The 25,434-nt window shown below is 41.2% G+C and overlaps 1 long non-coding RNA gene across 1 annotated transcript in view; it reads left to right on the top strand.

Moving 5' to 3' along the window:
* The window catches only part of LOC142142946 (uncharacterized), a 29,734-nt gene extending 19,995 nt beyond the window's left edge, over positions 1 to 9,739 (top strand). The window contains exons 2-3 of the long non-coding RNA XR_012689416.1: positions 3,440 to 3,542; positions 9,359 to 9,739. This is a non-coding gene — a long non-coding RNA (uncharacterized LOC142142946). The remainder of the gene's footprint in view (positions 1 to 3,439; positions 3,543 to 9,358) is intronic.
* Positions 9,740 to 25,434: the final 15,695 nt, after the last annotated feature.

Genomic DNA, 25,434 nt, shown 5'->3' with positions numbered 1-25,434 from the left:
TGCTGTCAGGATCTGCCTCCGCCTGCACCCCAGGATGATGCTTTGCCTCTGCAACTTGTGTCTGTTAGACTAATGTTGGACTCTGTTTATTGTATCAGGTCTGCAATGCCTCTGGCTTACCAGAGGTGCTGCTATTGTTCTATTGCCTTTTCTTTCACTAGCAGGAGTTAATCTTCTGCTCCTGGTTTATTACTTCAAGTGTCTCTGCCTATTTATGCCTGTTTCCCACAGCACGTTTTGCTGGCCATTGTTGTTACTGTTCTTTTTCCCTTGGACTTACTGCAAGCTGCTAGGTCTCATCCCTGTTCCTGGCTATTCATTTCACTCTGCTAGTTCACCTGTACCTACTGTATTTTCTGCTACTTACCTGTTTTCAGCCATACCCGGATATCCGTTGTTTATACTCAGCTATATCTGGCCTGTACCTGTCCTGCATTATTTTGGATTATGTTTGTTATATAAAACTGTTATTTTTATTTCATCATAATCCAAGCCATAGCTGTGATTACTAATTCCAGCTATTGTCACAGAAATGTGACACAATGGAGTAGGAGAGGACCTTGTAGGTGAGGGTGAGAAGTTTAAAGAGGATTCTGTAGGGGAAAGGAAGCCAGTGTACGGCAAGGGAGAGAGGAGAGGCAGAGGAGGAGTGACTGACTCTTTATCTAGTGGTATCTGCCAGAACCCATACTTTGCATTGAGTGCAGTAAAGAGTTTTGCATTAGGCATTTCAGAGATCATTTGTTTAATTGTTCTTATTGAGTGATGCAGTCTCAGGAGGACCTTGTTAAGATGTACAGAGTCAATATAACTCCAACATCCATTAGGTGGCAGTCAAGGCCTGTATCCATGAGCCTTTTCGCTCGACTTGTTCCCTTTTACAAGTCCTTTAGCTTCTTCCTCCTGGCCCGCTTGCTCAGAGACATTGTGTCTTTGTTGCCTACAACCAGTTCTGCGCATGTACAGAATGTCCATCCTATCTTTTATTGATTCTGATGATGTCATCAAGCTGCACCTGCCTAGGGCAATAAAAAGGACACCTTTTTATTATGCAGATTGCCAGGTAATTGTGTTATCACTTCCTTGAATTACTACTGCCCTTTGGGTGACCTTAGTGTATTGACCCGACTTGAGTTCTGGACCTCTTCCTTGCTACCCTGCTTGTGTCTTTTCTTAACCATGTACTGACCCAGCTTAACCTTTGGATTCTGCCTCTGATTAATCTTTTTTGGAACATTACTTAAAATACTGTTTATGTTCATTGACCCAGTTGGACTCTTTGGATTTAGTGACTTTTTAACCTCTGGAACTTATTGACTTGTTTCCCTGTGTACAGTCCTAGCTTGATTAAGAGCAATGCCTCTGGATATCTCCAAGATCTACACCCAATTCAGCACTGCACCAAGCAGAGACTTTTCACATGCATGTTCCCGGTCCGGGTTTAATTTCTTGCTACCTTCTTGTTACTCATTCCTGAAGTAGTCTAATTGGATTAAAAATAAAATCATCAGACAATAACGACTGATTTTATTTTAGTCACAATAATTAAACACTCATGTTTATGTGTTTTTTGTTGTTGTTAGTTTTGCTTTTACTATGTATTTTTGTGGAACTACATGTTGCAGTGATGGCTGGCTGCCATGGCATGCTGGCACTTGTATATACAAATGTCAGCATGTACAAGTAGTCAATGGCTATAAGGAACTTTTAGTAATCTATTTTGATTAACAAGTATTACCTGACACTTACTTACCAAGGGGTGCCACAGGAAAGAGCCCTGATGCTATTCAGCATTGATATGGTTTGCTCATTTCATGTTAGCACGATTTCTATAATTCCGCCAAACTGGGTCTGGATTCATCTCCAACCTGTGGGTCTCCCTGTTACAGTGTGACCAGTACAGTCTGGTATAGCTGATGCAGTTTGCCACTTTTGCAGGGGAACACCACGCTTGTTGTCCCCATGGTTTAACGGTAGCCAGCTCAGGCAATATCTCTGGTGCTGGTAAATTGTGTTAGGGTGAGCACCTCAGTTTTTTGTTTGTTTTATGTTTCATAGTGTTTTTTCTTACAAGTAAAGATATGGCTGTAATCATAATCAAGTTTAAAAGGATGACTGACGTATCTTTATTTCTGCCGTCTCAAAATATGCTTGATGTACACTCCTTTTGAGTTGCACATATCTTGCACTTTCAGACTGCAAAACTCTAAATCCTATTTAGATACATAACACTTTTTAAAAAGATGACTTATTTTGAATTCTTTTTATCATGTGATTTTCTTGAATGGCCAGTAGCAGCAAAATCTCTTTTAGCCATTAACATTTGAATAAGTTTCATATTACCTGTTTAATATGGGTGTTAAGCATTAAATGTTTTATTGGCTGTTGTAGTCTCGAATTTAAGTGTGGGTTTATTATTATTTGCAATTCTTTTCAACACAAGCCTTCAACAACAGTGGTGACATCAGAAATGACTAAGATGTATGCATCACTGAGTCACTTAGTGACTCAGGGCAACATTGGCATAGCTAGTTCTAAATATGTCAGAACCCTTTGATGTGGTGATCATGCCAAAGTGAAGAATGAAGAAACAAAAGGCAAGAAAGTCATAACTAATACAAACCCTTCAGAAGTCCAAAATTATGGTATGTTGGACAAAACCTTTGGACCATGGCAACCAATTAAAAATGTGGCACTGGATACCTTTGAGTCATAGAAAAAAATTTAAATAAGGCAAAAATGATATTTTTATTGGCAACCAAAAAACAAGAAAAGATTACATGACTAAAAAGAATACATGAGAAGTAGTGCAAAGACCAGGGGTGCTCCTCCATAAGGAAAGATGAGAATCTCACTTCATAATCTAGAAAGATGCCAGAGGGAGACTTTTTTATTAGCTAAAAAATAGTAATAACCTGGGATGCTGATGTGGGAAGTACAAGTTCCTGGGCCCCTCCAACCTCTGTGGCCCTATCTGAGCTTGATTATAGACAAGTTGTGAACCAGGAACTTCATTTTGAAAGGATTCCCTAATAGATTGCATAATAGTAATGTCCCGTGACAAAACACACCCAGATGTGAGGATTGTGTCATACAAACAACTTTCTTTAATCAAAGGAGCATCAAAGGATTCTATTAGAATACTTTGTTTTAGCTTGATACTTCCTACTTCATTGGGGGCCACCTTGCACATTAGTCCTCCCAATCATGTTTCGTGTCCGAGCCTATAAATAGCCACTTGATGTGTTTCAGTATGATTTCTATGTGATCTGCAATCCAATGAGCTGAACACTTTATATCTGACTCTCTCAATCTGCATTCATGTGTTCCAGACCTGGGTTATGTCTGCTGGTTATGTCTGATGTCTCTGAAGATGCGTTCTTGAATCAGTTTGTCTCTCATTATACTCTGGCTAACAGACTTCTGCATATTTATTCAGTATGTATTACCAATTCTGTCACAAGTACTGCAAGACAGCAGCAGAAGACAGAAGAAAACTTAAAGAAAAGAAGACAGAAGAGATGAAAGAAGGTAATTGAAAGGTAAGAAGAGAGAAAAAGAGTGATAAAGGGGCGCAGCAAGAAAGAAAGGGGAGACTAAAACAGAGTCTTTTTTACATGCATAGTGTACTTCCCCAAAGCTGACAAGCACTAACGGTGTATAATAGCTGTTATATTTATGCTTTCAAATGAAATGAGACCATAAATATAATTGACAATGTTTGCAAACAACATTATTAAATAAGTGATATGAGAAAGTGGATACCTCCTGTATATTGAAGCTCTGAGTAAGAGTAACCTATACATTTGAAAATAATAAATCAATATTTTATATTGTCCTACAAAAACTCTATACTGCAATTTTAGGCTAATTGGGGGAAGCAATTGTTATCTCAGAGTATGCAGTACTATTTTGTGTATACTAAAAGCACAAAAAATATTACTGTGTTGGGCTCTTTGTTTTTTAAAGAACATATAAGCAAGTTATAAGGAAAGATAGCTGTAGCATACATCTCCGCCAACAGGGCAGTTAGTCTATTGATCAGTCTCTCAATGGATTTTCACAAAATAATGGTTGTGCAGTGACCAAAATCTGCATGACTTGATGACTGTGCAAAATTAAACATTAGGACATTAAAGGAAAAAATGGTTCAACCTCTTGTATACCAAACGATTTATTTTTTTGTATTGATATTAATTGGGATAGACTGTTTGTTTCTGAAGTTGTCTACTGTACATTTGGCCCAAAAAATGTCACTACAAGTATGAAATGCATACATTTCACTTATCCACATCTCAATCGGTTTCACTTTTCATTGATGTAATGAGTTTCCTTAAAATCCACAAGCATCTTTCAAATCGATCCTGAAATAGTACTATTCTAGGACTTTCTTGTGTATTGCTTTACAATGGAAAAGTCCTTCTTGTAGACTTACCTTAAGCTGGCTACATGCAGGTCAAAGCATACACAAGCCAATCATCTGTTGACCACACACAACAGGTTCATTAATGATCTGACTTTCATCAGATTAATGTCAAGCATAACAGTTGTTTTGGGGCCATACACACAGTGGTGTATGTATGTGGTACCACCTGTCAATTGTCTGTGTGTTTGTAGCCCTTATTACTCTGTGTCCACTGTACATATGAGGCAGTTCCATCCTTTATTTGGCTTGCTGGACAAAAAACGCAAACTATAGGTAGAGGACAAAAAATGGAAACACTAATGTAAGGCCACATAATGTGTTGGCAGGGCGTCAGAACACGGTAAGTGGTGTGAGCAAGGCAGGTGGGTGCCATGTGGAGAGGTGCTTCCCCCGCCTGCCTCCCCTGCTCTCCATCGGCCCAGCTTTTAAGAAAAAAAATCACTGCCTCCCGTGCCCTCCTCTATCCTCCCTGCTCACTGACACTGTTGGACGTGACGTTATCACACCGTGACACTGTCAAAGAGGAGCCTGCACAGAAGATAAGAAGACAGAAGAGGAACAGGAGAAGATCAAAGAAAAGTAATTAAAAACAGAGAGGACAGTGCAATAATGGGGGGTGAAGCTATGATAGTGAAAGGGGGGTGAAACTGTGATAAAGTAGGGGGGGTCAAACTGTGATAATGAAGGTGGGGTGAAACTGTGATAATGAAGGTGGGGTGAAACTGTGATAATGCGGAGGGGGTGAAGCTGTGATAATGAAGGGGGGTGAAACTGTGAGTCCTGAGAATGCCTGGAAGCACAATAACAGGAGTACAAGGTGCAATGGTCTCCAGCTGGTAGATGCTAAGTTCCAGGGATGCTGGCAGCAGGGGAACTTGATCAGAATATTGCAACTGATAGCAGCAGAATACACAAGAGTCCTGGAAGCACAATAACAGAAGTACAGGGTGCATTATTCTGTGGCAGGTAGATGCCGAGGTCCAAGGATGTTGGTAGCAGGGGAGCTTGTTCAGAATATAGCAACTGATAGCAGTAGAATTGAGGAGAGCCAGAAGAAACACATCCATACAGGGTGAGAGACAACAAAGAACTGCCAATTAAATAAATGAATAAGAGTGCTTTAAATAATGTAGCAACTCCTCTTCTCTACATTCAATTATCAGCTCCAAAACCATCCCAGCATTTAATATTCCCATCACCCCACTTTAAATGAATAGACACTAACATGACCCCTTATTAAATTTAATAGCCCCATACATTAAATAAACTGTCCATACTAATAATTGTCTCTGCTAATAAATGAATAAATCTCTTCACCATTACATTAATAGCCCAGTCTCTAGTATCCATTACAGTAAGAGTCTTACTTACACTTGTTCTTTTCCCTCCAATTTTCCTGATTCTATGTTCTATTTTAATCCCATTTCTATGTATCTACAGCTGATACAATGTTGGAGAGACTCATCTCTCTGTCTCTCTTGTTTTCTAGTAGTAGGAGGGTACACAGGTCATGTGGCAAGGACTTAGAATGCAATTGGATGTCAGCGGAGGAGGGGCAGGCACATACTGGGGAAAAAGTAGGAGATGAATGGATGTATAGATTCATTCCTCTGCAGATCCTGATGCATCTAGTGTGACTCCTAGGTCACATGCGGCATCACAAGAGAATTTTTTTTAAAAAATTAAAAAGATGGTGAGGCAGGCAATGATGGCCCCCCTAGTCCCTTGGAGCCCCTCACACCTGTACCTATACCTCTTTGATGGCGGCCTTGTCTACAATACATAGAAGAGGTGCACATCATTGATATATGTCAGCTTGTGCTTTGTGGTAAAGAGAGACCTTTAAGAGCATTAGGCAAACACTTTCAGATCCTTTGAAGAACATAGATGGTAGTATCAAAGACAGAAACTATAAAATTGGGTTTTGTTAATAAATTCACAAGTGTGGTTATTATGTGCAAACTCTGCCAAGGAAGTAAATGTACAAATGTTTTATTTTGGTGTGCAGAGACATTAGTGTTTAGATAATGTACAAGAACTTGATTGACCCTCTGCATCTATTCATTAAACAAAGATGGCATAAAGGAGAAAAATCCAAAAGCAATTGTTTGCAGAATAATATTGATGTAGAATTGTTTGCATATTCAGTTTGGCTTACAAAATGGAGTCTGGAGTACAAAATGGAGTCTAACAGTCATAATTGTATTTATATGCTACAGCTTTAATGAAATTAAGTTTTGCTAGAAATGAAAATGTTTATAACTTCAATGTTTATGCTTCATGGAAATGTGCCCTTTTGCCCAAGGCCATAATGTTTTGTACTAGTGATTCTTTAGAAACATTGATAAGAGAATCTGTGTCTCCAAAACCACAGGCAAGGCATCATATTTTAAACACATTGGGTCTGAGTCATTAATAAATGTAAGGCAAAAAAAGAAGTAAATGTTCTCCAGGACAAAACATGTTACAAATAAATAAATAATGGCTGATTTTTCATTTAGCGCATGATAAGTTTATTTTACACTGAAATTTAAAGTTGATCTTGGACATGCCCTATCCCAACTATAAATCTGTCCACACATTTTAAATTTACCTCCCCGTTCAATGCAACATGGTTTTGCCCAGGTGTAAAGTTACTCTTTTTTTTGCTCTCCTTAATGACCCATTGTGGTTAAGGAGGCACTTTCTTTGAGTAGAGGTGCATGTAATTAAATCCAATCAGTGTAAATGCCAAGCTAAATGCCCATGCGATACCGTCATCCCGTTGCATTCTGTGCGCATGCATACGCTGAACTTGGTCCGTCGCATAGCGACTAGAAACGCTTCCTGTTTACGATCCATACGCATGCGCAGGACATCACGGTCCATCGCCAAGTGACTACTCGGCGATTGGTTGCGTTCCTCCAGCCAATTGTGGCAGCACCAATCAGGGATCTCTTTCCTCTATTTAAAGCACACCCTGACACCATTTGCTTGCCAGAGTATTTGGTCTTCAGCCTTGCTCCAGCGTTTGTTCCTGTGCCTATTACCGTTTTGGATTCTGACCCCGGTGTCACTCACCAGACTGTGAGTGCTTCTTCCCGTGTGTTTGGGAACCGTGGCCGTCCACTATCCTGAGGGTCTGCGCATGCGCAGCCCTTTCAAAACCTTCAGTACCTGTTCCTTTAACTTAATTGGCTGATCAGGCAACACTCCCTATTTAAAGCACCTGCTGTCCATACCTCGTTGCCTGATCTTGGAGTCTCATTCCCCATGAGCCTCTGAAGGTGTTCCCGTGTTTCCTCGTGTATTCAGCGCTGCTGATTCCTGTGGTTTCCAGACCACTTCTACTCCTGTGGTTTCCAGACCACTTCAACTCTCCTGTGTTTCATCGTGACTGTTAGCTGATTCCTATCCGCTGCCTCCGTGCACTACAGTCCTCAGACCACTTCAACTCTCCTGTGTTTCATCGTGACTGTTAGCTGATTCCTATCCGCTGCCTCCGTGCACTACAGTCTTCAGACCACTTCAACTCTGCTGTGTTTCATCGTGACTGTTAGCTGATTCCTATCCGCTGCCTCCGTGCACTACAGTCCTCAGACCACTTCAACCCTCCTGTGTTTCATCGTGACTGTTTGGCTGATTCCTATCTGCTGCCTCCGTGCGCTACAGTCTTCAGCTCATCTCAACTCTCCCGTGTTTCCTCGAGACTGCTACAACTGATTCCTATCCGCTGCTCTCCGTGCTCAACAGTTCCAGCTCAGCTCTGCTCTCCCGTGTTTCATCGTGGCTGCACCTGCTGGTTGCTATCCGCTACCTCCGTGTACCTGCAGAGTCCTGCTGGCTGCTACTCCTCAGTTCTACACGTGTCTGCAGCAGCTGATCCGCTCTCCGTGCTTCTCAGTGTTCCTGCTGGTCTCTACTCGCCAGTCTGCATCGGATCTGCGCCTCACTGCTTTCATCTCGTCTAGACCATCGCTACTCTTCAGGGTCCTCCAGGAGTCCAGTTCTACATACTACTGCTTCCTGAGTATTCGTTCCCCTGCTGGTCTACCTACCTGTGCGCTGCACCTACTTGATTACCGCTTCACCCTCCAGGGACTTCGCATCCTGCCGGCCTCCAGCCGTTCAGGTATCTCTGCACTCCTGTCTGACAGCCTGCTCCTGAACCACGGTATGCATACTTCTCATTGACTGTGCTGGTGTATTGCATATCTTGCTGGACTGAGTTGTTCTCCTCTGGAGCTTACTATCCGCTGAGACTTTTGCCATCATTGACTGTGTTATCTTTTGCCCGGATAGTTTCTGTGACTTTATATTATTGCAGTGCTGTTCGTCATTACTATATTGTGCATGTCATTGTGGATCAAGTTCAAGGTGCCCGTGTATCCTCTGTATTGCAGTCTCTCCCCGTGCTCCTCCTCACATATATATTCAGTGGTACAACTTGCTAGAGGCAGACCACTGATTCCTGTTTCCAGTGTCACCTGTTCCAGTGTCCTCTCACATAGCAGTGGTACAACTTGCTAACGCAGACCACTGACTTCCCGGATACCCTCACCTGGATCCCATTCCTTCACCCAGACAGCGGTACAACTTGCTAAACGCAGACCGCTGACTCTCATCACCTCCTCATTTCTGTTGGACATTCCTCCTCACTATAGCAGTGGTACAACTTGCTACCGCAGACCACTGACTACCCTCACGTGTCCTTTGTCCATTCAGTTCCTCGTGTATTACTACATATATATTACCAGTGCTGCTAGTCATAGACTTTCCTGAGCATCTCTATCATCTGCTGTCTCCTGTTCCGTGATCACCCCGCTACCAGAGTACCATATTACCACCTATACTGCTCTGGTAAGCTTATCACCTGGTGATCCCTGGGTAAAGACTCCTAGTGCCCGTGACACCCGGCTTGTTCTCTCTTTCTCCTTTGGTTCCTGATTTTAGCTTTGAATGATTCCTGGTTCTCACTCGGCTTCCTGACAATTCTCCTGTTCCTGATGTGGCTGTGTTTGTCTCTCTGGTTTTGATCCGGCTTGCTGACTATCCTGTGTACCGCGGCATATGATTTCCATTCTACATCCTGGTGCTCCATCATCGCTGCCTCATTTGATACCTCGCCAGCTGACTGATACTGAGGGCCACGACCTGCACGTCCCTTGCAGCAAAGTCCATACCTCCTTGCGGGGGGTCCCTGGTGAAAACCAGGGACGTGTTAGACTCCGCGCCTCAGTACTCAGTAGCGCCAACTGCTGGTAGGTGTCACATACTTCATCTTCGTGATTGTGACAGACCCTCTTTGTAAGGGTGCCAAGATTATTGCTTAAAACATATGGACAAATGTATTATTGTTATCATTCTGATCTGCTTAGTCAGATGGTCTACGTTCATGTAACTTAATAAAATGGACTCTATTTAAAAATATCAGATCCTCTGACTACTTCATTTTAATGTCTACGACAATAGATTTGTTTGTATTTAGAATTAGGTTCCGCCTGCCTATGTTTATATTGTTATATTGTTCAATAGGAAATATCTCCTTATATTTTAAATCACTGCTTCTGTGCATGCTTTTCACAGTTGACACTTGTAACTCCTTCACTTTTGTAATAGTATCTGTAATTGTATCCATCTATGTACCAATAATAGAGCTTACCTGCAAGGAACTATGTATCCACTTTCATTCATTTGCTTTACATGAATTGCTGGCTGCTTTCTAAATGCTCCGTTCTAACTTAGGTTTATATGGAGCTATATTGAGCGTAACCATCCAAGTCTTTCATCTATCTGCCAGTATAGTAAATCAAAGTACCTCCTATTGCTATTAGAGTAACTAAATGCAGCCAGCTAAACGCTGACGCACATTTCGCTGTATAGTTCACTTTGTCAATCTATTATTCACATACATGTGATTATTAATTTCAAGAGGTTTTCCAAGTCTTTTTTGCCAATTTGTATTAGTAATTGTATAATACACTGATTAATTATCTGAAATAAAATAACCTCAACTAAGCTTAGGAACGATAATCAAAAGTGCATCAAGCTAATATTAATATCCCATTTTTTTAAATGTATTCACATATACACCTTACGCACCTGGTATCTAATAAAGAATTACTATTTTAAAAAGAAGAATAAAGGGTGCAATAACTTCTATTCAACTCAATAAGTAATGCCACAGAAAACCTTTCTTTCTACTATTGTTGTATATCACTAAGTTAGTAATACCTAATAGTTTATATTAATCTCTTAATATAATAAGAGGATGATGGCATACATAGAGGAGAGTGATTAGGGGTAATTTCACCTGAGAACAATAATAAGTTAGTGTTATTGGATATTAAGTATCGTTAAAGTACCTCTTAAAAGAAAGTTAAGTGAAATTAGTACACTAATCCTTCTCTCGAGTAGAGGGTTAATAGTTAGTAACAATTAGGGAAACATTTGTGTTACAAAGGTTATGTATTTGTACAGGATAATAGGTTCCAGGAAGGAAGATAATATGGACATTAAATGGATTTCTCTATTGTATATATAATCTTTAATACAAACACATTGTTCATGTAAAATTGTCTGTCTTTGCTAGTATTCTAGTCCGCTAACCAGATAAATTTGTACTGAGGATAAGGAGGAGTGGAAAAATTATCGCAATTTTTGTGATATTTTGGGACATTATGCATTGTTGTAGAATATGTTTGTACTGTATCCAACACTTAGTTACAATACAGATTAAATAGAGAAAAGTATTCTACAACAGAACGTGGTCAACACCCTTTAACAAAGTATTAATACTCCATGACCTATGAGACAATTATCTGAATATTTTAATATTTATGAACACAAGAAGTTAGTTTAAGATGTTGTTCTAAACACAGCCCAATGTTTTCACCATTATATGTCCTACAGAAATCAAGATACATTTTTAAACTAATATAAATGTTTAGTATATACAATTTCCTTACCTAAACAAAAATTAAATAACATGAAATATGTTGTAACAATTACAAATAATGTACATTATGCACGCAAAATAATTTATGGAATTAACTTAAATATGTTAACTTAAATAGGTTATATGAGGATAGGCTACAGATGTCAAAATTTTGCAATGTTTGTGGAAAAAGTAAGCATCCTATTTTTTTCATTTTTCTCTGTATACACTAAGCACTCAGTAATGCTTAGATATGATAATGATTTTCATTACAAACATCTGTACAAAATAATGTCTTTGAGGTTTATATTAGATGCAAGATTTGGAGTGTCAGGTAAAAAAGTCTAGTTCTATAGGGAATTCGTTTTGGAATGGATTACCCCCTCTGAGCACCTTAGACGTAACATGGACAGCTTCCAGGGGACCATAGATGCAGATTTAATACCTTTCTGCTTTTTCTTAGCATAGAATTTGATGGCAGATACAAACCGTTTGGTTTGTCAAATATATCTCTTAAACATAGTGACCATGAATAAGGTCTTCCATGAATCTAGTCAGAACCCAACTTTCGGACTTCAAGGGGCTGATGCAAAGTTAGTACTACGCCAGTTTTGGTCAGATATCTTGACCCAAACTGGCGTAGTCATGAAGTCACTCAACACATGCCCAGAAAAGTGACCGCATAAATATGCGCCTATGCAGATTTACGAGATTTTGGCGCACCACATGCATCTAGATAGGTGGAACTGGGGGAAGGGGCTGTTCTAACTCAAGCCAAGTCAATAAGAGTGTGTTTGTGCAATTGCGAACAGATGTAGACTAGGACACAGTAGCATATACGGCTGTCCAAGCAGCATTATTTGCAGGTGGTCAAGGGCAGATGCAAATAGCAGATGAGGGTGATGACGGTCGGCGGCAATAAAGGCTCGCTTGTGATTGCTGTTTGCTCTGCTGACACACATAGGTGATTTCTTTGTTGCTTTTATGCTCTTAAGCAATTTTCTTTTTTACGTACATGAGACAAGAAGTTTTCTTGATGACTAAGTGCGAATGCATATTTTGCAAACAAAATAAATATTTATACATATGGGTTACAAATGATGTATGACTGGTGTAAACCAAACACATATAATACTGGTGCAGATCTGCATGCATCTTGCAAATTTGCAAATTCCCTGTATTTGGGAGTTTTTTAGTGAAGCCAATTTGAAACTGTGTTTTGGGGCGCAATGGCAGCCAACTTTACATCAACCCTCAAGTTTTCTTCTAAACACAGAAGCATATTGATCTCAATTAGATGTGTGCCCTTTTTAGTGTTAGAGCATGTGTTAAAATGTTAAACCATTGGCTTTGGCTGTCAGTGACGAAGAAACTAAAGATTCCTTTTGACATATGCTGTAAATAAATATTTTTTCACCTATTGGAGATTAAATGAATATATAAAAAATATTTACAAAAATGTACACATACTTTTTATTATGTCTCCCATATATAGACCAACTGTCTAAAACAGTTTACATATGTGTACACAAACTTGGTATCCCTTAAAATTGCCAAATAAATTTAAGGTTATATTTGTGGGACTGTAATAACTCAATGAGAATAACAAGGACAGTTTAGTAAAAATATTTCCAATTTATATAATTTACATCATTCAAATGCAATAAAAGTGTTATTTAAATAAATTATAATGTGCTGACTTTGGTTGAGTGTGAGGGGTACATTGTTTCCTCTGCTCTTACTTTCCTTTTGCTCAGTTAAAACTGATTGCATACACCCTGTTTAGGTATTTCAGTACACTTCTTGACTTATTCTGCACCAGGGTCATGTTTGTCTGAATATATGACATTATGAATATGTATGTATGCTCATTTAAATTATACTTACTGACTCTCCCAGAATGTCCGGGAGACTCCAGGCATAGTGGGAGATCTCCCAGACTCTGAAGAGAGTCTGCCGAGCTCCCTGACGCTGGGCTAGACAGCGAAGTGGTTAGCAGAGCATTGTGTGATGAAGCTAATCACAACATTGATGAAGCTAATCACAACACACCTCTCCGCCATCTTGGAGGAAACACTAGTGAGAAGAAAAGGTAATGGCTACAACTGTGTACTTATTCTTGTCAACAGTGTTCCCTTAGGGTGACTGGCCAGTGAGATTGCCCTGCACACAGAATACAATAATGATGCAATTAATGTTTTCACCCTCCACCATTGTTGTCTACTATACAGAGACTCCTGGAATACAGAGAGATGAGTAGATGCTTCTATAAGTGCCAGCATGCTCTGGTAGCGATTGGTATGCTGAAACTTTTAGCTCTGCAAGCATCAGCATACCGAAGCAGTTTATGGTTGCCAGGGTTTGCAGGGACTAGTAGTGCCACAGAAAAAAATACTGATTCCTAACATTTATTCACCCAACACCCATGGGGGCTTTTATTTCATGGAGAAGGACACATTTGCTTGCAAGCTCAATTACCCTAGGGAATACAGTACATGCTGAATAGGCTGTGACTATTTGAAATTATGACATGGGGACCTGTCATTGTAGGTCTCTCTGTTATAGTGTCACCAGCCCAGTCTATCATAACTTAGTGCCGGTTGTGGATTTTGTTCGTCCCTTTGCAATTGCCGCATCCAGCCCAGGCTATGAGCGCACCTCTTTTAATTATTACTATTTATTTAAAATACTTTATTGACACTGCAAAGGCCCATGCCGATGATCATCATCATTAGCATAAATCTTTGCTCCAGGGGTAGAGCACCTGCAACTTACAGGTGTATCTTTGACTGTGTCTACTTCTAAGTAGAAAGCAAATACATGAAGATACCTTTACTATACTTGACCTACTTTTGCACGCTCCTTCCCACCCCCATTCCACTGCTCCAGATACAAGGAAATGCATCAGGGAAATGCAAAAAATGGCATTTTTCGTGCACAGTAAAAATGGGCCTTCAGTCCAACTCAAAATGAGCCCCTCTATGTCTAGGGAATTTAAATATCCTAGTCTTCAAATTATATCTCCTATAACAGCCTAAATATTGAATTGAGCAATTCCAATATACATCATATTGATGTGATTAGATCCATGGATTAAAGCCTTGTGTGTTTTGCAAAGGATCCTGTAGAGCAGGGGTCAGCAACTCCCGCCAGAAGTGGCACGCGGACTTCTTCTGGCTGACACCTTGAAGCTTCGCAGCTGCATTACTAAAGTACCAAAAGATGGCCAAAATGGAGATGCTGTGCTTTCAGCAGCTCCAGACGGTAAGTATGTGACATTATGTGATCTGGGGGCACATCTAGGTGGTATTATGTGATCTGGGGGCACATCTAGGTGGCATTATGTGAACAGGGGGCACATCTAGGTGGCATTATGTGAACAGGGGGCACAACTAGGTGGCATAACATTGATGTTAGTTGATGGTCCCACTGCTGTTAATAGTAGCATGAAGAAATAAGAAATATAATTATATATATATATATTTATATATATATTATATACACACTACGCACACACACACACACGCTGGTCGAAGTGGAGATTTAGAGGTGGTGGTATGGAAAGTGTAGGTAAATGGAATTTGATAGGTTTACAATCAAAGCAGCAGAAGGAGTGGTAGTAGTTGTTAGCCCACTTTGCCCACTGTGTGTGTGTGTGTGTGTGTATATATATATATATATATATATATATATTTATTTATGTCTGGCACACCTGGGCTTGTAGAGATTTGGTCCGGCACTGATAGAGAGAGGTTGCCAACTCCTGCTGTAGAGGGTAGGTAATGTCACCATGGCAAGCTATATGAAGAGCAGGTATGAATCTGATTTTACACAATAGACATTTTTATACCTACATACAATATTTATTTTTTTTTACTTTTTGATTAATTTAGAGTTTTAAGTAAACGCAAAGGGTGAGGACTCAAGTAGAGTCTAACACCTCTACAAGCTGCTCAATAATATTATTATGAAAGTGGAATACGGTGAAAGGTTGCAATGTGTACAGCCAGCAGAACGATTAGAGCCTTGAATGTTATATTTTTGGCCCATGGGTGGAGGTTGACATGCCCCTTAGGTGGAGCAGGACACACACCCATATGTTGTTTCAAAGTGTTTAAAATGCAGTAATGGATTGTTGAATGAAGTGACCATATAGATCATGCAAGGAAAAGTAGATTTATGCTTTAAAATGGATATATTCTTAATCCTATTAAAACATTAGGGACACATAATATTTCAGTTCTCTAGTTAGGTCTAAGCTGCAAATCTGAAAAAAAAAAAAAAGTTTTTGATTTGCTATGTTTTAATGAGTGTGTTGTACATAAAAATACAAAAGTGTCATGGAAATTTATTGCAGTTGTGCAAAGTTATGTGATAGTTCAGCTGAGTTTAGATCAAACAAATCCTGTAGTGAAGTGTAAGAAACCAAATTTGACATCTGGAGCGCTGGAATGTCACTTGGCCCAACACATTTTGCCTTGTGAAATGGACACTGCCCATTTTTCCAGTTGTTATGTAATTTTATTATGAATGAGTATTTGTTGTCTATAATTGTATGATTTTAGATTAATTACTTTTGTAAATATACTGATGGTGCACCCTATAAAATAGACATTTATTTTAAACAATGGACCTAATAAGAAACCTATGAAATGGTATAAAATGGGAATAGTAAAGGGATAAAACATGCAGGATAGGTTTGTATTTGGTAACAATTGTGAGCAGTGTTAATCTGGGTGTTTAATGCAACTTGTACATAAGCACGCAACTTGCATTTAAAAAATTAACACGGAACCTAAGCGCAATTCAGACTGTGTTCAAATCCAAGCAGATCTCAAAATATGTTTCAATCCGAATCTGCCTAAACATTACTTCTCGCAGTGTGTGTTTTAGGTATTGTCACGAACACGCACCCAGCTTCCGTGAATTTCGGTGTTTGCTGTATGAGGCTACACACGATTCCAGCCCGCAGTCTCTCTCTACCTATCATACATTATCTCTCTACCTGGCACACAAGACTTCTGGCTACCCACAGGTTAGCAAGGCTCACCCCAGCAATCAAAAGGGTTAACTCTTCACATTTCCAGAATGTTGCACAAATGTAAATGCAAGTACACACTAGGCTTGTTAGTCAAATGTATTAACAAATCCCACACCGGCATTCAAAGGGTAAACTTGGTCGAGCTATATTCTTCTTAACAGGCTAATGGATTCATTAGAGTATCAAGGACACCACTTACTAAATTTATAGATTTAATATACAAAGGTACAGGGCACACATATATATATATATATATATATATATATATATATATATGTATGTATATATATTAGGGATGTGCACCGGCGACTTTTGAGGTCTCGTGTTTTGTGTTTTGGATCCGGATTTTCGTTATTTTTGAGGTTCGGATTTGTCTCGCAAAACACTTGACGAAAGGTCTCGGTTCGGATTTAAGGTATTGGATTCGGATTTTTTTTGAAAAAAACATAAAAAGTTTAAAAATCAAGTTTTTGGGCTTATTTTCACTCCTAGGCTATTATTAACCTCAATAACATTCAATAACAAGCATTTCCACTAATTTACAGTGTATTCTGAACACCTCACAATATAGTTATTAGTCCAAAACGTTGCAAAAAGGTATCTTTCTGGACTGCGTAGAGGAGTGGGTCACCACAATATCTTAAAAACCCTGAACTTTTATGATTCGCACCAATAATTGTACCTGGACTGCGTAGAGGAGTGGGTCACCACAATATATTAAAAACCCTGAACTTTTATGAATCGCACCAATAAATGTACCTGGACTGCGTAGAGGAGTGGGTCACCACAATATATATAATAAGAAAACCATCAACTAGTTTGATTCGCACCAATAAATGTACCTGGACTGCGTAGAGGAGTGGGTCACCACAATATATTAAAAACCCTGAACTTTTATGAATCGCACCAATAAATGTACCTGGACTGCGTAGAGGAGTGGGTCACCACAATATATATAATAAGAAAACCACCAACTTGTTTGATTCGCACCAATAAATGTACCTGGACTGCGTAGAGGAGTGGGTCACCACAATATATTAAAAACCCTGAACTTTTATGAATCGCACCAATAAATGTACCTGGACTGCGTAGAGGAGTGGGTCACCACAATATATATAATAAGAAAACCATCAACTTGTTTGATTCGCACCAATAAATGTACCTGGACTGCGTAGAGGAGTGGGTCACCACAATATATTAAAAACCCTGAACTTTTATGAATCGCACCAATAAATGTACCTGGACTGCGTAGAGGAGTGGGTCACCACAAGATATATTAAAAACCCTGAACTTTTATGATTCGCACCAATAAATGTACCTGGACTGCGTAGAGGAGTGGGTCACCACAATATATTAAAAACCCTGAACTTTTATGATTCGCACCAATAATTGTACCTGGACTGCGTAGAGGAGTGGGTCACCACAATATCTTAAAAACCCTGAACTTTTATGATTCGCACCAATAATTGTACCTGGACTGCGTAGAGGAGTGGGTCACCACAATATATTAAAAACCCTGAACTTTTATGAATCGCACCAATAAATGTACCTGGACTGCGTAGAGGAGTGGGTCACCACAATATATATAATAAGAAAACCATCAACTTGTTTGATTCGCACCAATAAATGTACCTGGACTGCGTAGAGGAGTGGGTCACCACAATATATTAAAAACCCTGAACTTTTATGAATCGCACCAATAAATGTACCTGGACTGCGTAGAGGAGTGGGTCACCACAATATATTAAAAACCCTGAACTTTTATGAATCGCACCAATAAATGTACCTGGACTGCGTAGAGGAGTGGGTCACCACAAGATATATTAAAAACCCTGAACTTTTATGAATCGCACCAATAAATGTACCTGGACTGCTTAGAGGAGTGGGCACTGGGCACCACAATAAAATATATAAAAAACCTTCAACAGGTCTGCATTACACTACACATACGGCTGCTCCTCCATCCTCTCCATCATATACATGTTGGAGTTTTAGCGTGTGACAACCTCTTGTTTTTGATAATGTCAGTGCATTTTGAATATTTTTCAATTTGCCCCACACCACTGAATGTACTTTATCTATGATACGCATCTATCTATCTTGACTGCGTAGTGTGGTGGCCCCGGTACACAATTTGGTACCGAGGCCACAATATAATTAAAAAACCCTCCACGTGTCAGAATTCCACCAAACAAGTATCTGGACTGCGTAGTGGGGTGGCCCCGGTACCCAATTTGATACCGGGGCCACAATAAAATAAATACACCCTCCACGTGTCAGAATTCCACCAAACAAGTATCTGGACTGCGTAGTGGGGTGGCCCCGGTACCCAATTTGATACCGGGGCCACAATAAAATAAATACACCCTCCACGTGTCAGAATTCCACCAAACAAGTATCTGGACTGCGTAGTGGGGTGGCCCCGGTACCCAATTTGATACCGGGGCCACAATAAAATAAATACACCCTCCACGTGTCAGAATTCCACCAAACAAGTATCTGGACTGCGTAGTGGGGTGGCCCCGGTACCCAATTTGATACCGGGGCCACAATAAAATAAATACACCCTCCACGTGTCAGAATTCCACCAAACAAGTATCTGGACTGCGTAGTGGGGTGGCCCCGGTACCCAACTTGATACCGGGGCCACAATAAAATAAATACACCCTCCACGTGTCAGAATTCCACCAAACAAGTATCTGGACTGCGTAGTGGGGTGGCCCCGGTACCCAATTTGATACCGGGGCCACAATAAAATAAATACACCCTCCACGTGTCAGAATTCCACCAAACAAGTATCTGGACTGCGTAGTGGGGTGGCCCCGGTACCCAACTTGATACCGGGGCCACAATACCTCCTCCAAACATGCTACAGACAATTCGTCATTGAGATCCCATCAAGTATGTTAAAGACAGACAGGGTCCAAGTGTTATTAGTTGACTTTGTAAAGAAAAAAACTGTCCCTGTTGCACATAGTCGTGCAATGAAGACTTACTTTTTCATTTAAAGGCACGATCTTTCAAGTGTAGTGTTTGTAAGTCTAAGTCATATTATACTTTTGGTAAAATTGGTTTTTTTTGTTCCTCTTTATGGTAATTAATTAGTAATAGAATTAAAGTAGGAAATAGAATTAAATAGAATTAAAGTAGGAAATAGAGTGGTATAGAGTTGTAGTGTGGTATAGATAGAGTGGTCCACACAATATAATAATAAAACCCTCAACTGGTCTGAATTCCACCAAACAAGTATCTTGACTGCGTAGTGTGGTGGCCCCGGTACACAATTTGGTACCGAGGCCACAATATAATTAAAAAACCCTCCACGTGTCGGAATTCCACCAAACAAGTATCTGGACTGCATAGTGGGGTGACCCCAGTACCCAATTTGATACCGGGGCCACAATACCTCCTCAAAACATGCTCCAGACAATTCGTCATTGACAGACCCCAGACAGACAGGGTCGTAGTGTTATTGTTTGACTTTGTAAACCCAAAAAAATGTCCCTGTTGCACTTGCACATAGTCGTGCAATGAAGACTGACTTTTTCATTTAAAGGCACGATCTTTAAAGTGTCAGAAAGAGAGAGAAGACACAGGAGAGGAGAGTTGTAGCTGGGGACCTGGGGTGGAAGCTCCCAGGCTCCCCCAGCATTGCCTGGAAGTCTGAGCGTGGTGACTGAGCCAGGGCAAGGAATGTGTGCCCTGGATGAGGGGGAGAACTCCATGCCACTATAGTGAACCCAAGAGAGAGGGGGACACTGCACATGGAAGAGGCCCTGGAGTGAGGGCTGCTACAAGAGGCATGGTAGCTGTAGTGTCAGATCCTGAGGCTGAGAGTACACAGAGTGACGTGTCAGAGCACAGGAGACATTATCCCCGCAGAGGAGGGATGAGCTGCAGTTGAGAGGTCTGCTGTTGAAATAGGACATGCACACTTTAACAAACCAATCATTTCAGCGACAGGGCCTACCAAACAACTTTGACTGAAATGATTGGTTTGTTTGGGCCCCCACACCAAAAAAGCTATTCATCTCTCCCTGTACAGACTAAACAGGCTCTACTGAGGCAAGATGTCGTCCTCATCCTCAACCTCTGATTCCTCTCCCCCTACAGTGTGTACTTCCTCCTCATCACACATTATCAATTCGTCCCCGCTGGACTCCACAACCACAGGTCCCTCTGTAGTATCTGGAGGGCAGTGCTGTACTTCATTGAGGAATTGATTATTCATTTTTATAAACATCATTTTTTCAACGTTGTGAGGAAGCAACCTCCTTCGCCGCTCACTGACCAGGTTCCCCGCTGCACTAAAAACTCTTTCCGAGTACACACTGGAGGGGGGACAACTCAGGTAAAATAGAGCCAGTTTGTACAGGGGCTTCCAAACTGCCTTTTTTTCCTGCCAGTAACAATATGGACTGTCTGACATGTCTACTTGGATGGTGTCAGCAAAGTAATCATCCACAATTTTTTCTATTGTCACAGCATCCAATGCAGCGAGAGTAGACATGTCTGCAATGGTTGGCAGGTCCTTCAGTCCGGACCAGATGTTATCAGCATCCCCGCCAGTGCCTCTTTTGGGAAAACTGAGCTTTTTCCTCGCAGCCATAGATGTGGAAGAAAATGAGGGTGGAGCTGTTGGCATGTCACGGTCCTCTTCAGAGGACAATCTCCTGACCAGCAGGTCTTTGCACCGCTGTAGATTTGTGTCCGCCGGAAACAGAGACACAACATACGCTTTAAACCGAGGATCGAGCACGGTGGCCAGAATGTATTCCTCTGACTTTAAAAGAGTGACCACCCTCGGATCCTGGCAAAGCGTACGAAGGGCTACATCCACAAGAGCTACATGCTTGCTGTAATCGCAATGGCTTACCAGCTCCTCCCTCACTTTCTCCAGCTGCTTCTGCAACAGCCTGATCAGGGGAATGACCTGACTCAAGCTGGCAGTGTCGGAACTGACTTCTCATGTGGCAAGTTCAAATGGCTGCAGAACCTTGCACAACACGGAAATCAGTCTCCACTGCGCTTGACTCAGGCGCATCCCCACTCCTTTGCCTATGTCGTAGGTGGCTGTGTAGGCCTGAATGGCCTTTTGCTGCTCCTCCATCCTCTGCAGCATATAGAGGGTGGAGTTCCAGCGCGTCACAACCTCTTGTTTGAGGTGATGGCAGGGCAGGTTCAAGCTTTTTTGATGTGCCTCTAGTCTGCGGTAGGCACTGGCTGAATGCCGAAAGTGTCCAGCAATTTTGCGGGCCACCGCAAGCATCTCCTGCACACCCCTGTCACTCTTGAGGTAATGCTGCACCACCAAATTAATGGTGTGGGCAAAACATGGGACGTGCTGGAAATTGCCCATATTTAATGCCCGCACAATGTTACTGGCATTGTCTGACACCACAAATCCCCATGAGAGTCTAAGTGGGGTAAGCCACTGGGAGATAATTTCCCTCATTTTCTCTAATATGTTGTCAGCGTTGTGCCTCTTATTAAAGCCTGTAATGCACAATGTTGCCTGCCTTTGCATGAGCAGCCATTTTGTAGATGCTGCTACTGATGCAGCTGTTGCTGTTGCTGCGGAAGGGGATGCATCTACCCAGTGGGCTGTCACAGTCATATAGTCCTTCGTTTGCCCAGAACCACTTGTCCACATGTCCGTGGTTAAGTGGACAGTGGGTACAACCGCATTTTTAAGAGCACTGAGGACACTTGATCGTACTTCTCTGTACATTTTTGGTATCGCCTGCCTAGTGAAGTGGAATCTCGAGGGGATTTGGTACCGGGGACACAATACCTCCATCAACCCTCTAAATCCCACTCCACTGATGGCGGACACCGGGCGCACGTCTAACACCAACATTGCAGTTACAGCCGCAGTTATACGCTTTGCAATAGGGTGACTACTATCGTATTTGGTGGTCATGGCAAACGACTGTTGGACGGTCAATTGTTTGGTGAAAGACTTAGCGGTCTTACGACTTCCCCTCTGGGAAGATGACCGACTAACAGCAGCAACAGCAGCAGTGGCAGTAGTAGGCGTACCGCTGCAGGATTCCTCGGATGAATCCCGTATTGAGGAGGACTCAGTCTGGCTGGTGACTTGGGCTGCAGGACTGAATCTGATGGAGATTGTGGAGGAAGTTGACGAGGAGGGTGTTGCTGGTGTGTATCCAACTGGACCACGGGATTTAGGTGTCCCTGTACCGATGAGGGTCCTAGCCCCAGTTCCTGAACTAACCACTGAACTATGAAGGTTATTCAGGTGACGTATAAGGGAGGATGTTCCTAGGTGGGCAAGATCCTTACCCCTGCTTATTTGAGCTTTACATAAGCTACATATTGCCATACATTGGTTGTCTGGATTTGGATAAAAATAACTCCAGACCGAAGAGGTGCATTTTTTGGTCTTCTGACCAGGCATGACGATGGGCTTTTTCATCCCATGGACATCAGCTGTTTCCCCCCCTGGTGCCTCATTTACAATAACCACATCACCATCCTCATCATCAAGTTCCTCCACAGCGCCAGCTACATCATCAATAGCCTCCTCCCGTACAGTGATGGGAAGGTCAGGCTTGACAACCACCAACACCCTTGGACTCGCCTTGGGGATTTGTGATAATTTCTCTTTAGAAGGCAGAGTTGTTTGCTGTTTTGTTGCTGACAGCATAACTCTCTTCAATTTTTCGTAGGGGGGGGGAGGAGGAGGAGGGCTAAGATCCGTGGGTGAAGCTGAACCACTAGTCATGAACATGGGCCAGGGCCTAAGCCGTTCCTTGCCACTCCGTGTCGTAAATGGCATATTGGCAACTTTACGTTTCTCCTCAGATGATTTTAAGTTTCTCTTTTTGCTACTTTTTCTTAACTTGGGCTTTTTGGATTTTACATGCCCGGTACTACGAGATTGGGCATCGGGCTTGGAAGACGACGTTGATGGCATTTCATCGTCTATGTCATGACTAGTGGCAGCAGCTTCAGCATTAGGAGGAAGTGGGTCTTGATCTTTCCCTACTTTATCCTCCAAATTTTTGGTCTCCATTATATGTAGCACAAGATACTGCAGAATGTGTGAACTTGGTAATATTGCAGTACCAATGGACTTAAATTTGGTTATAATTATTATATATATTTTTTTTTTTTTATTTTTTTTTTTTTTTTTTTTACTTTTTTTTTATTTTTAAAAAACTTGGGAATAGTGGGGAAATAACTATGCCCTTAGAAGCACAGAGCACAGGACACAGCACCACTGGACTGAACAGGACACGGCACAGGACCCAGCAGCACTACGGAACTCAGCAGGACAGAGCACAGGACACAGCACCACTGGACTGATACTGCAGAATGTGTGAACTTGGTAATATTGCAGTACCAATGGACTTATAATGCTGGATTGGTTTTGCAAATTTGGTTATAATTATTATATATTTTTTTTTTTTTACATTTTTTATTATTTTTTACTTTTTTTTTATTTTTTAAAAACTTGGGAATAATGGGGAAATAACTATGCCCTTAGAAGCACAGAGCACAGGACACAGCACCACTGGACTGAACAGGACACGGCACAGGACCCAGCAGCACTACGGAACTCAGCAGGACAGAGCACAGGACACAGCACCACTGGACTGATACTGCAGAATGTGTGAACTTGGTAATATTGCAGTACCAATGGACTTATAATGCTGGATTGGTTTTGCAAATTTGGTTATAATTATTATATATTTTTTTTTTTTTAATTTTTTATTATTTTTTACTTTTTTTTTATTTTTTAAAAACTTGGGAATAATGGGGAAATAACTATGCCCTTAGAAGCACAGAGCACAGGACACAGCACCACTGGACTGAACAGGACACGGCACAGGACCCAGCAGCACTACGGAACTCAGCAGGACAGAGCACAGGACACAGCACCACTGGACTGATACTGCAGAATGTGTAAACTTTGTAATATTGCAGTACCACTGGACTTTTACTGCTGAATGTGTGAACTTGGTAATATTGCAGTACCAATGGGCTTATACTGCAGGATTGGTTGTGAAAATTTTGTGGTAATTAAAAAATATTAAAGTAGTTTTTGGTATTTTTTAAAAAAACTTTTTTTTATTTTTTTAAACACAGGGGAATATTGGGGAAATAACTATGCCCTTAGAAGCACAGAGCACAGGACACAGCACCACTGGACTGAACAGGACACAGCACAGGACCCAGCAGCACCACTGACCTCAGAAGGACAGAGCACAGCACACAGCACCACTGGACTGATACTGCAGAACACAGCACAGCACAGCACAGCACAGCACAGCACAGCACAGCACTAAACAGCACAGCACTAAACAGCACAGCACAGCACAGCACTAAACAGCACAGAACTAAACAGCACAGAACTAAACAGCACAGAACTAAACAGCACAGAGGACCACCTAACACACCCTCCCTCTACCCTGATCAATGCCCGAGTGAAGATGGCGGCGACTAGCGGGGAATTTATAGGATCCGAGTATCGCGAGATCCGACAACGGGATTATGAGTCAGAGCCTCAGTTTCACTTTTGAATTTGGCACCAATACCCGGATCTGTCTCGGATCCGACTCGGATCCGCAACGTTCGGGTGGGCTCGGATTTCAGAAATCCGAGCGCGCTCATCCCTAATATATATATATATATATATATAAAATACTAAACAATTTACATAACCTACACAAGCAGAACAGTTTAAAATAAAAAGGATTAGATTCAGAGTATAACTTACATCAAAGTGGTATATTCTGAGTAAAGGGAAATTGGTTTGTACTGCTTATCAATTAATGATTGATTTTCCAAAAGACTGACAATTTGTTGTCACTGCTCTCAGCTTTTTAAAGACACCTTTACACCTTTAACCACCTCCCGGAGGTTGTTGTCTGTGACGCTTTTTAAATCTCAATTTGCATGTTGCCTGTTTAACTGCCCAATTCTACTCTGTGACCTAACTTTTCTGTGGAGCGTCACACAGACCTAATTTTATTATTAATGGATCCCCTGTGAATTACCAATATATTGATATCAAACAGGCCT

The sequence above is a fragment of the Mixophyes fleayi genome, chromosome 3 (genome assembly GCF_038048845.1).
Source record: "Mixophyes fleayi isolate aMixFle1 chromosome 3, aMixFle1.hap1, whole genome shotgun sequence".
Classification (NCBI taxonomy): Eukaryota; Metazoa; Chordata; class Amphibia; order Anura; family Limnodynastidae; genus Mixophyes; species Mixophyes fleayi.
This window is presented reverse-complemented; position numbering and strand designations above follow the sequence as displayed.